At 42.7% G+C, this 13,633-nt stretch overlaps 1 protein-coding gene across 5 annotated transcripts in view; it reads left to right on the forward strand.

Annotated features, from left to right (window-relative positions):
• Positions 1 to 109: 109 nt before the first annotated feature.
• slc45a3 (solute carrier family 45 member 3) overlaps positions 110 to 13,633 on the forward strand; it is a 27,894-nt gene continuing 14,370 nt past the window's right edge. The window contains exons 1-2 of one of the 5 annotated variants that reach the window (XM_061775008.1): positions 111 to 255; positions 341 to 457. The gene's annotated coding sequence lies outside the window, so the exon portion shown is untranslated. Of the gene's footprint in view, positions 256 to 340; positions 458 to 3,656; positions 3,943 to 12,231; positions 12,381 to 13,633 lie in introns of those variants that run through there. The other 4 variants (XM_061775009.1, XM_061775007.1, XM_061775011.1 and 1 more) reach the window with 4 other exon arrangements.

Raw genomic sequence — 13,633 nt, forward strand, 5'->3', positions numbered from 1 at the left:
CTAAATCGCGAAACGTCAGTTTCAATTGCGTCTAATATGATCTTTATCGTGACTTGAACTCGCGCGCTTTGATTTACTGTGAAAGTAACAAGCGGAAGTTGTACGCCTGTCCCTCCTCGGGCTTGACGGTGCTTGTCAGTCACAGCTGGCCTCAACTTGAGCAATCGCGGTGTGTGTGTGTGCGCGCGCGTGTCGGGAACGAGCAAGTCGCTGCATGGATTTCCCGGAGCCGAGCTGAACTGAGCCTCCCCAAAGGTGAGCTTTACGTTTTCAAACCTTCTCCCATTTAATTGATGGTCAATTCGCCAGCGCTTCATTTGTTTCCCGTTGTTTATTGTAGTTCTGTGCCCTTCAGTGACGCTCGTACATAAACGAAGCGCCGCTTGAGTTGGATGAAACTTATTCATCGCAAGCGACTCGTCTGGCGATGGTCTGACCGCGACGAAGCCACGCAAAAGTACGAGTTTATGTTCGCCGTTTCATGTCTTCTCTTGCTCCTTTGTACGCCACCGAAAACGAGGTCGTGATGCGTTTGAGCTGCGGAATAATCAGTAAGAGACGTTTGTGTGAAGTTTTGAAGCTGCGGGGGAAAGGTGTAATGCGTCGGTCCAGCAGAGTGGGGTACTTTTTTAAAATGTATTCTTTTTTTTGTGTGTGTGTGTGTGTGTGGTTAACTTTTCCCCTCGCAGTCTGCGTCAGTAGGTCTGGCGCTCATCCACGCACTATTCTGCTCACGCACGAGTGTCAGTATCGTAGTGCCACGAGCTCTGCTGTGCAGCCACTTTACACAAAACAAAACACTTCTGTCGTGGCAAGCTCTTTGTTTAGTTGTGCGCAAACGTCTGGCGCCCTGCGTTAGTCAGACCCTTGCTGTTGTGACACATGAAAACACGAGTGAAGGCGGGGATGGCGTTTTTGGCCCCCGACTGACCGGAAAAGTGCGTCGTTCTTTGCAGCACGTTATGGTTTAAAATTCAGAGTTTAAAACAACGACAAACCCAAAAAAAAAAAGGTTTATTTTTTTGAGCCTGAAAGGAAAGGTGCTTTGCTACTTTAGTTATAATTTTTCACCTTTTAAGCCTGCTCCCTTCCCTTGTTATGACTCGTGCAAACTTGATAGCAAATGTACATTCCTAAGAAAAGTGATTGGTCAACAATGCTCTTGCAAAATTTCCAAGAAGTTTTGCTTTACGCCCCTCTTTGTCACTCACTAAAAATGGCCTTTATGCATCAATGGCTGGATTTACACAGCAGCTCCAAGTGCTTATTTACGATTTAATGTCTATATCAGATTTGAACAAATATATATATATATATATATTTCCATGTGCATTTCAACTAACACACATCCAATATGGCTGTGTTTACATTATCGGAACAGATGGAACAACCTGCACGCGCAGATGCCACATAGATAACTCCACAAGTGTCAACACGGAAGGAATCATGAATACATGAACTATACAAATATTAAAGTTTACATATTGAGTTGGCCTGGGCTGACTGACAGAGGCATTTTGAGACTGGGGGCTCTAGGCAAGAAGGACCATGGAGCCCCCCCCCCCCCCCCCCCAAAAAACAAACAAACAAGGTGACGGATAAGAAAAGACATCTTTTTAAATGTACGTCATAAATTCTAAATAAATGTCATGCAATTCCCGAATATTGACGTGTCACTGCAGTGTCTACGGGCTTACCAGTTGTGTCGTTGATACGGACCAATGTCAGTTGTCTATCTGCCCTCTACTAGCTATCAGCTAGCAACGACCATTAAGGGGCCCAATGCAGGGGGTTCCCAACAAGTAGTCCTTGCAGTGCCGTTGTGTTGTTTGTTTGGGCCAATTTCAGCAGTCCCTCAGTGGGGGTCCATAGGGTGGGGTTTTAAGTCGCATTTAGAAGAGACTTCCTTCCCGTCTGAAATGATCCGATTCCGTCAGTTTATAGTGCCATGACGTCTATCCCAATTGTGGCCCTGAAGAAATAAACCATCCGAACGTTTGTCAGTTGAAGGAGGCAGTGTGTAAATCCATCTTATACGATTTTTGATGAGCGGTACTTGCTTATAATAATTTGCTGTTGTATTTATTTATTTATTTTTCCTAAATGCTGCGACCTTCTGGCATCCCATGATATCTATGCATCTTGTTGCACTCAACCTGGAAATGTTTGAACCGTGCACTACAGCTACGACAATGCGGGTCATTGTCCTTCAAGCGTTCAAAGAGCGACCACTAGTTGTACGGGCAAGCTTTTCAATTCATTTTTAACATTACAGTAAAACACCGGTTCATAACAAACAATCTAGTATTTGAACAAAATTTCCGACATATTTTCTCAGCTTATGCAATATTTTTGGTTCTCTAACAATCTCAGCATGGATACGTTTGATTCAGTCTTGTATATCAGTGGCGCCGTATGTTACACTTTGCAGGTCTCTTGTTTTTTGGCTCTTTTTAAAAAAATGTTTGCTTGGTGTCTTAAGTGGAGGGAGACTAGTCAAGTAAGAATTTGATTGCTCAGTGCTACCATTGTTTTGACTGTATATATGACAATAAAGATTGGGAATCTTGACTCTCTTCGAGCACTCAGTATGGTTCCAAAGAAACTGAAAGCCACTAGCGATTTGTGTTATTAGGAAGCCTATTGCTACTGGGGAAAAGAAAAGAAAAGAAAAGAAATAATAGCTAAACCTGGGTAGTTTTGGGTGTTTTTGATCAGTTTGGTGTGGCCAAATCTGTGTGCTGTTGTAGTAATGATGAGAATAATAGTAAATCAAATTTGTATAACGCTTCTGTCAACACCCAGAGATGCTTAACATGGGCGCAAACAGACTGGTTAAAAAAAAAAAAAAAAAAGAAAAGGTGATCGTCAGTGTTTCCATGAAAAGCCTCTTTCCCCTTCTTGCATTTGAACATTCTGTCTTTCTCACTTTGCGGGAATCACACTATCCATCCATTTTATTTTTTATTTTTTTCCATACCGCTTGTCCTCATTAAGGTTGCGGGTGCGCTGGAGCCTATCCCAGCTAACTCCGGGCGAGAGGCCGGGCACACCGTGGACTGGTCGCCAGCTAACGCAGATGCGGGTTCGCACAGCCTTGTTAAACATTCGCCATGACTACCACTGCGGAGGCAAAATATTTGCGTCAACCTATTTTTGAAGTTGACTTAGGTGAGTTTAAAAAAAAAAAAAAAAAAATGTTTTCATTATTTTATTTGAAGAATTTAGCCCCCGTATATTTAACACTCTTAATGAACCGTGTGACTTTCTGGTGTACATTCTTTTTCTTTTGATTTATTTTTGCTTAAGCCTTTTTGTACTGAGGAGCCATGACAGGCGTGTACCACGTTTGTCAGTTGTTGCCACAAAAAAAACCGAAGAAAATATAACACACACCCATGGCGTTAATAGTTGAGATGCTCACCAAAGTAAAGTCTCTGGATTCTTGAGGGAACTGCGACAACCTCGTGACATTTGGGTTCAGAAAAGGCTTGAAATGCGAAGGCTAGACCAGCTGGCTGTACTTTTAAGGCTGTCTTACTGTCTAATATATACAACCCCCAACCCAAAGCAAGCGCAGGGATAATCGTTCCCCGTCTAGGACACCAAGCTACTTAGGCAGACTGAAGGCTTAGCAGTTGTAATCATCGTCGGCTCTTAACTCGACTTTGAGGAGGGCTTGTTGTGCTTTCCACGTTGAACTGGATTCTCAATAAATTCTCAAAATCAGGCGGAACCTTAAGCTCCTACTTTATCATTAGGTGGCTACTACAGGAGTAATTTTTGCATTCTTTTGAGAAATCTTTTTTTTTTTTTTTTTCCCCCCCCATTTCATGCCAGCCCACCGGTTAACCTTCAGGCTGAAGCTTGCTGGTTTGTCTCCTGTGTCTTCAAGTCGCTCACCTTCTCAAACGATATGACCAACTGGAAGCCTGCAGAAGGGTGCGTTTCCCTTTTGACTATCTCGGTCTTTTGAGAAAATGAAGTTCCTTCAAGCCATAATGAAATTACAGACAATGTATAATAGTGCTGCCTTACAAATTCATCCGTGTAACATGGCTGACTGGCAGCAAGTTCAAGTATGGGAGGTCATCTTAAGCTCTGTCTAGGTCACTTTTGTCTGCTGCAGTTGCTCTGTTATCAAGTGTAGCCATGAACAGTCACAGGTATGTGAGCTTTGCGAGGCTTTCCCCCCCCCACATTGCAAACACCCGAGTGGTACTCCTTTGTGTGGGGAATGCGCTCTACACCCAAGAATTGAATGACAATTCAAGGCACAACGCTGCACAACGCTGTCACGCTAAGGTTTGGGCAAATGTAGTCATGATATTTTCATTTACTCATCAACCATCATTTAAAGTTGTGTATACAGTTGTTCCTTTTTGGGAAATATATACATTCTAGAAATTATGTTGACGAATGGGATGAAATGTTGTTTTAAGAGTGTTTTTTAAAAAAAATTTTGTGGGATTTTTTTTGCCAAGAAATAATGGAATGAGGGGTCATTACTCAGTCAGTTGCCAGCATAAAACTCTTAACTGTACTGCGTAATTTAAAGTAAGTGATTTGTATCGTCTTTTCTTTTTTTTCAAGCGTGATACGACAGCGTTTTGTGTAACTTTAGAGACCTTTATCCCCAGATTTTTGTTGAATTCCATATTGTATGACCTCAGGGCCACTCCACTTTGAGGTTCCACTGTTCCGCTTGTGCAAAATCAATGTTGGTTATCTCGGTTATGGCAGACGGGTGTGGCTTAATTTGGCAAATAACTGGCAAATTGAACTGAGCTAATTGCTAAGATCTGCTTGTTGTCTTCTGTCACGATCTCTTAAATCACTTACAAATCAATTTGCCGTGCTCTTGCTCATGAAGTGAATGTTTACTTGTCGCTAATAATGGCATGAACAGTGAGATCATTTGTTGCAGCTGGAGGGGGAGTTGAAAACCACTAATCCAAAGCAAGAACACCTGGAAAATTGCTCCCAATGGCACATTACGAAGCCGCCATAACTCCCTACCAGCGGGGGAAGGTGCTGCACATTTAGCAATCAGTTTCTTCCCTACTGAATCTTCCATTGACAAGAAGCAGAGGAGCAGTAATGGTTTCTTCCCAGCTCTTTGCCGGCAGCAAGGTCAAAGTCCAAGCAGCCACCCTGCAAGAGTGCTCTGCAGCCAGCTGGACCAAAGACAAAGAAAAAGGACCTTACGTGCTCCCCTAATGGGCTGAAGCTCAGAGAAAAGATGCCAGCTACCCTACCAGCAAGGAATGTCACCTTTTTGACATTATTGCTCAGCTTTGACAGTGTGGCCACTTTCTCAGGGAATTGTAGTGCCCAATAGCAAAATACATATCTGCTACGCTACTTGTATTGGTCTCTTTTTAAAATAAACCTACAACATGCACATATTCCTCGTGGATGTGTGATGTGCTTGAATAAATATCAGTCGGGCTTCTCCTGGGATTTGCGGCAAAGTTAAAGTGTGCAAGAGCGCGAAGGAACACCTGTGCCCTTTGAACGTCTCGTCAGATTAAAGGCATGAAAAAAGGCTTCATTTGATCTTCACCTTGACATGAATTTGTTTACGTGTGTGGGTTTACTGGCACTGGTTCAGTTCTCCGGAGCTGGGCTAATTGTTTTAATTTGCTGCTCTCCGCAAAAGACATTTACTCCGCGTTGCCATCGTGTACAGTATATTTGAATCCAAAAGCTAGTTTATTTTTATTTGTTGTTTTTTAGCTTTGTAGCGCGTCTTTTGACGTACTACTGTACATATCTGACAGCCAATAGTTATTTTTGATGTTTTTTAAAAGATGTCGGCGATGTGGGACAGACGACACGTCTGAGGCAGACAACGCGAATGCCTGGATCAAATTTGGTCTTTCACGAATGCACTTTGTAAGACGACGGCAATCAAATCTTGTATTCCGATACCACCGCATACTGTCTTTTACAGTCATCGGTCTTTATCTTGTCAACTCGACCCGACCGGATACACTCGTTACCATGGTGATGACATTGCAACGTGTGTAGGTTCATGTACTTAATGTGCTACGGCTCGCAAGCAGGCAACGAAACGTTATGTAGCCTAGCAAGCTAGTGCTAGCGCTAACGATTGTACGCAAACCTGCCGCCGTTATGTTGAATCATGCTCTGAAGTTTCGGTGAGTGTGAAGTAATTTAATTACAGTAAAGCAATTCAGTTACAGTCAGTTAGCAGCCATTATTTCTGTCAATGTTGTAATGTTGCTTTGACCTGACTGATGAGAATACTTGACCCGACGAGAGCAGTGTTTTCCACCCTTTATGGAGCAAAGGCACACATTTTACAATTTGAAAATGTCACGGCACACCAACAAACAAAAAATGTCACAAAAAAGTAGAAGAGGATCAAAGATAAATTTCCTGTAAATTCATAATTTATTGAGCAGTTAAGTAAAAGTTGGATAATTTCCTATGGCACACCTGAAGATCAGTCATGGTACACTGGTTGGGAATCACTGAACGAGAGAATACTTTTGAAGATACTCTGTATACAGCACACAAGTATATACGGTAAATGAACAAATCATTTAAAGAGACGCATTGCTCCGTCTTTTTGATGGGATCAGGGATCGGTTATTGTTTTTCTAAACTCGCTGATCGGCCCCAAGAATCCTGACCGTGAAAAGCCAAACGTTTATAATTCAAACGTCAACAAAAGCGAACACCGCAAGTAATCTCTTAAAGGCATACTGTCACCAAACCATAGATCTTGTAAGGTTGAACACAATCTATGTCAACCGTTTTGATTTGTTTGGATTTTGAAAGCAATTTCCCTACCATGTCATTGAATTAGAAATAATCAATTCCAGGCTCAAATTGTATCATAAAAATTAACTATGCATGTTACTTTAACAAGCTGAGAGAAGAGAGAAACTCGATCAGAGCGATTGTACAAACATCGGGCATAGCCAATCCAACAATTTGTAATGTCCTGAAAAGGAGAGAAACTACTGGTGTACTGACCAACAGACATCGAACAGGTCAGCCAAGGGTTAGCAACAGCAGTTGATGACAACAGAAACATTGAGAGAGCTGTGAAGAAACACCCAAAGACAACAAACAGTCCGTGACATCACTGCTAACCTCCGCAGGGCAGGGGTGACGGTATCACAATACACTGTTCGAAGAAGACTTGGAGAGAAGAAATATACAGGCCATGCCACAAGATACAAACCACTCATCGCCAAAAAGAATCGGGAGGCCAGATTGGATTTTGCAAAGAAGTACAGAGATGAGTCACAAAACAAACGTTTTATGGACTGAAGAGACCAAGATGAACCTCTAAGGCCAAAGTGATGGAAAGGCAAATGTATGGAGAAAGAGAGAGGATCTGCCTGTAATTCAAAACACACAAGCTCATCTGTGAAGCATTGTCCAGGTCATGTCGCGGCTTGGGCTTGCATGGCTGCTTCTGGAACGGACTCGCTAGTCTTTATTGACGATGTAACTCATGATGGTAGCAGCCGAATGAATTCTGAAGTCGACAAAACCATGTTGTCTGTTAATTTACAGAAAAATGGATCCAAAATAATCGGGAGAAACATCATCATGCAACGAGACAATGACCCAAAACAGACTATCAACACAACAAAAGGACTACATCAGGGGAAAAAGTCAATCACAGGACCTTAACCCAATAGAGCATGCATTTTACCTCCTGAAGAGGAGACTGAAGGGAAGAAACCCCCAGACACAAACGAGAACTGAAAGAGGCTGCAGTAAAGGCCTGGAAAAGCATTTCAAATGAAGAATTCTGTTGAAGTCTGTTGAAGTCAGTGGGTCGGAGGCTTGACGTATTTATTGCAAGTAAGGCTTATGCCAGCAAATAGGAAGTTATTCACTTGAAGTTCATTTAATGTCTGTTCCAATACTTTTGCCCACATGAAAAGTGGGCGGCTTCAAACAAAAGGTGCTCTGTCCTGAGTGGTTTAACACATCGAGATGGAAAGAACATGTGAAAATTCTCAACTTTTGTCTCATATTCACCCTTTGATGTGAAACCCAAATGTCTTCAGTGTACAACAAACGCAAAGGAATCGAACTTGCCGTGCCAATACTTTAGAAGGGGACAAACAGAAATAAGACTCAGAAAACATACTTTATCTTGCCTTTTTTTTTTTTAAAGCCTCCTGAAACTTAGCGGTACCTTCTTTTAAGCGTGCAGTCCCCATCTCATGCGAATGAGCCACTCAAGCACCCTCTCCTGCTGGGCAAATGGCAAATACGGCTTTTGTGACCGTGACGATTGCGACGAGGCAAGCTGCTTATCAAATTGGTTCGAGAATACATTTGCATATGTAGTTGGAATTTTGCAAAATCTTTCAAAGCTCTTTTAATTCCGTTGTCTCAGACGTCGTTACTCAAATTTTTGGGGAAAAACTGTGTATTAAAGCACTTTTTAGATGCAGTCTGTGACCCAAATTTCTAAAGGCCTTCCTGATGTGAACAGTCTCATTTGGTAATGAATTATATTAATATACTATACTGTATTTGGGGGGAGTAAACTATGCCATCGAAGTGAAGAAAATCCTGCACTCAAAGAAATTCTTCATATCTTCATTTCCTGTAGATTGCTTTAAAAATAAACACCCCATTGTTGTTGTTGTGCTTTGCGTCACTCCTACCGCGGTGTCCCTCACTAATTCCATTCACTGACGTCACGTAGTTCTACGCACATAGTTCAAGTGTAGATGATGAGACCGCATGGCATTGGAAGCAAAAGCGCTTCCGGTCCAGCTCCTCCCTCGTCTTGCGGAAGGCGGAGAACAGACGTCGACGAACCTGTCACTTTGCTATAATTCCTCGTCGATGAGAGAGGCACTGCTTTGACGCACCAGGCTGCTCAAAGTACAGTTCAGGTTCAGATGGGGAAGTGTCGGCCCTGCAGCAGGCAACATCCCGAGACGTTTCCCCCAAAGTGATGAGGACCGAACCAGATGTTTGCACAGCAGAGTCGCACACTCGAGGTTTGTAGGACTGTACATCAAGAAGAAAGGTGCCACTTCTTGCCGCTAAAAACCTCCAGGAAAAGCAGCAAAGGAGACGGCGGGAGGTTTCAAACCTTCTGTGGTCTTGTTTTGAAGAGTGCTTCTGTGGTGACCACTGCGTATCACAAGGAGGGTTCTCTTTCACGTGGCAGCCTGAAATGGAAGCTATTGAATGCAAGAGGGGGAGACCTTTGATATGTGAGATGGCCTTTGGACTGTGAATGGATCATGCTCATAATCTCAGTCAAGAAGTGGGTTTGTCGCTACTTTGACGCTCGGTACTGTCGTAGACTCGTGGAGCAAACTGAAGGGTGCACCCACACAGACCCACAATCAAAGTAGGGTTACTTAGCACATTGTTCGCTACGAACAATAGTGTTTGTGTAGCCGTTTTGGCAGCATGATATGCCATGCACGCTTGATTCATTGTGCGTAATTCAAACGGAAGGAACAAAAGTTTTGTCAAAAGGTTTTTTTGTCTGCTGGCAGGCACTTTTTGTTTGGGAGAATTGATGCTGGATATTTCCTGTTCTCCCAGACGGCTGAGCGCTGCCCTCCCTGACTTTTATATTGAGCAAATGGGCAGACTAAAATGTATGAGTGCGCAGTTATGGTTCTAAATCAGCACGAGGAAGAAAAAATCACCCAACATTGCGTTAATAAACACAGATGGGGGGGGGCAGGGGGGGGGGACGGGGACTCGAGTCAATCGACTTGGCTTGATTAAAAATGTGATTGTGAACGTTTTAGTGTACAGCTAATTAGAACTTGGGTAGGGTTGGAACGGTTTACGATAATTGTCCGAACCTTTCATTTCGGTCCACAGACACGGAAAACTTTTTTTTTTTTTTTCTTCTTCTCATTTACTAATGAGGTGAGAACAGAGCAGAAAGTAGCGTCGAAAATATAATGACGTGAAGTGGCGTCGCTACCGATCGGCGTGGAGATGCGGAGACGTTCGCGGGCACTCGGAGAGGGCCACGTGTGTTATAGGTCCGCCGTATCGGATCACTTAACATTGCGATCGCGGCGATTCAAGTTTTAAGTTTGAAACGTAATTCCTGACATGTGGTTCCGTTTCAATGGATGGACTTGACATTTAATAATTGAATCGCCATGATTAATTATACTGTGGTGGCGTGCGCCAGAAGAGCCTGTGTTCATTTCATAGCATTGCGGGACTTGAGAAAATGTTTTTGTCATGTTCGATCTTATGATTTCCTCCGGACCTTAAGAGAATTACACGTTCCTGACATAATACAAGCGAATGGATATATATATATATATATATATATATGCATCATGCTCTCGTATTTACTTCAAGGTTAATTTGTTGCGGAAGCACGCAATGAGTCCTTGATTCCTCCAATCCAGTCTTTGGTGTTTTGTATAATGTGGCTGACATTTCGGCTTAAATAGCTCGTTGCTGTCATGCTTTTAGAAGTCGCCCTTTTGCTCTATTTCTGGAACACACGATGGGGTTTCTTGGTTTTTATCTAAACAGAGAGCAGTGTGTCATACGTGGCTGATTATGGGTAATGCCGGGTTGGGGAGTTGCTGGAGAACGCACGTTTGTGCAAAAGAATTCCACAGAATTGAAACTTTCCTTTTGTCGAATGTGGAGTGTGTACGTGTTTTACACAAAGCTTGGAATGAAAGTTACTAATTATGTTGGCAATAGAAACGTCATTCCATGAGGACATTTAAGAAGCATTTTTACTGCATTGCACTGATTATGTCCACTGGTGCAGATTATTTTCACCAATGAATATATATATGATATGATATGATATGATATATGTCGGTGAGCATTTTGACGAGCGGTTTTGTGTACGATGAGTAACATAACAACTTATGGGCCTGGTGTGTCCAACACCACTGGCACGAGTTGGCAGTCTCCAGGCCGTGGCCGTCGAGGAAAAGTGCACGCCGTACAGGGAACGATCACATTTTTAAGGTTGCCCCGCCCGGGGTGTGTACCTGGCATAAAGGTGTGTAAATAAGAGATTTGAGGAGATCGATAGATTATTGATTCTAAAAATGTACCCGTTGTGTGTAGGGAATGTTTCCCTTTCCGGCTGTTAGAACCTCGTATTGATCGCAGAGCTATTTTTATTTATTTTGTATTTTTAATCCATAATTATTCTGCCATGACGTCGCTATATGTTGGACAAACATTTGTCCTTGGGGTCGGATAATCCCTCCGCTGATGAGATAATCAGCTTTCGTGTATTTTTAAATTCTTTTTTTTTTTTTTTAACCAAGGACTTGATTCGTATTGTATGTCCCATTTATCGACTGGTGTTTGTGTTTGTCGTCCAGGACAAGGGCTGATGATCAACCTTCACCTAAAGTGGGATTTTCTGCATTCTCTTAATTCCAGAGAAGGCGCTCCCGTTACACGGCCGCAGCTGTTTCCCGCACTCTGTCTTCCTATTGATTGGCCTCTTGGCTCCACAAATGGAGATCCCTTAAAGCCGCTCGGATTGTAATGAGATTATTCCCTGCCCACCTCCTCCCAACACGAACCGTCTCCCCTTTTACAGCTCCCCCTGCTCCACGTTTTCTTTCCTCAATTTTATTCAATTAAAAGCCTTTCTGTATGCGGCTGTTCTTGGCTTCCTGGCATGGGGGTAGACTCTATCTAGATTGACTCGTAGCAGTCTGTCGGAGGTGGATTTTTGCGTGTGCTCGTGCGCTGTATATACACACGTCTACTCAAATAGGCTTAGTGCTGCCTAAGCTGGTGAACTAGGAAACGGGTTAAAGTTGTCCACTGACAAGTGGTCCTTCCAACGGATGATCTTCACCAAGACTGAGCTGGAACGAAGTAATGAGAGTCGTGGGGGATACCCGCGCCCGCCCTAGCAGGCAGTTTAGCATGATACTTAGGGAGCACAATGCGGAACTTTTACAGCATGCCACATAGTAAAATGAGTCGATTGGGGGACAGTCAAGGCCTGTGGGCTTGTTTTATTATCCTTCAATTCTTTGTCATGGGCTCTTTCTACTTAACACAGCTGACTCTGATTTCTCACTTCCACTTTAGCTATAAGCGCAATTTTTGATTTGCACACCAAATCTCGGGTGTGGGGGGGGGGAAACGAAACGTTTTGTTGCACATGAAGACAGAAATGATTGGGCTTTGGGATTTCTGCAATTGCCACCTTACAGGCTCAGGCGGGGAAGGCGTGAGGAAGAGTGACTCATGGGAGGGATGAAGGAAAAGGAAGGGGGGCTTTGTAGAGGCGGGAACGGTGGCTATAGACTGAAGTGGGATCAAGAAGCGAGTGGAGTGGAGCAAGAAGCCAAAAAGCTTCTGCGATTTGATACTCAGATCTCCGAGTGGTGAGTATCATTTTTCATAATAATTTGTTCCATTATGGATTACAATCTGTTATAAATTCTTCTGTAATTCGATGGGTACTTATCTTTTAAACTACACGCGCGCACACACACACACACACGCCTACTGTCACTCATTACAAAACCTGTTACACTGACAGTCCTATTAAACTTTTTTTCAACGACGTGAATAGACGGTAGTTATACGTTTTTGAAATTTTACATCAAATGTATAACTACCAGCTATTGATATTGTTGATTTACGGTAACTAAATTAGAGAAAAGGTAGTGACTCCATTCTCAAATTCTTATATTTTTGCATAGTTTCCCCACTTTAACAAATAAAAACCCCAGCTAATTTAAAGTGCTGTTTTTAAATGGTGATTTCATTTATTAATGAAAAAAACCAATTCAAAGTTACCTGGCCCGAATCATGAATTGTGGCTAATCACAATTTTTGGTTACTTTTCACTGATCAGGCTTCCCTTACCTCAGTTAAGTCGGTGTTCATGACGCAACAATAAGGAAGAGACTGGGGAAAAAATGGCATCCATGGCGAAAACCACTGCCAAGCAAAAAGAACAGAGGCTTCTCTTATTTTTGCCAAGAACATCTGAATGATATCCAAGACTGGGGAGAATATTATATGGATTGACAAGATGAAAATTGAGCCTTTTGGAAGGTGTGTGCCTCGTTACAGCTGGGTTAAATTTAGCACAGCATTTCAGAGAAAGGACATCATACCAACAGTCAAACATGGTGGTGGTAGTGTGATGCTTTTGGGCTGCTTTTCTCCTTCAGGACCTGGACAACTTGCTGTCACTGATGGAACCATGAATTCTGCTCTTTAACGGAAAATCCTGTAAGGAGAATGTTCAGCCATCAGTTTGTGACCTCAAGATGAAGCGCACTCGGGTTCTGCAGCAGAGTAGCAATCCAAAACACCAGCAAGTCAACTTCTGAATGGCTTAAAAAAGAAAAAAAACAAAATGAAGGTTTTGGAGCGAGTTCATACTTGAATCCGATCGAAATGCAGTGGCATGAGCTGAAAACGGCCGTTCATGCTCGAAAACCCATTTCAAAGAATTCTGCAAGGAAGAGTGGGCCAAAATATATCGAAACAGTGCTTTTTCACACGAGGCCAGGTTACTTGGAATAGTTATTTTCCTTAAATTTTAAAAACAGTATTTTAATCTGTAATCTAATCAGTAGTCAGTGTGCTGTTTATCTCAGTAATTGTGGATCTTTTTTTTTTT

Source organism: Phyllopteryx taeniolatus, chromosome 5, assembly GCF_024500385.1.
Source record: "Phyllopteryx taeniolatus isolate TA_2022b chromosome 5, UOR_Ptae_1.2, whole genome shotgun sequence".
NCBI classification, from domain to species: Eukaryota; Metazoa; Chordata; class Actinopteri; order Syngnathiformes; family Syngnathidae; genus Phyllopteryx; species Phyllopteryx taeniolatus.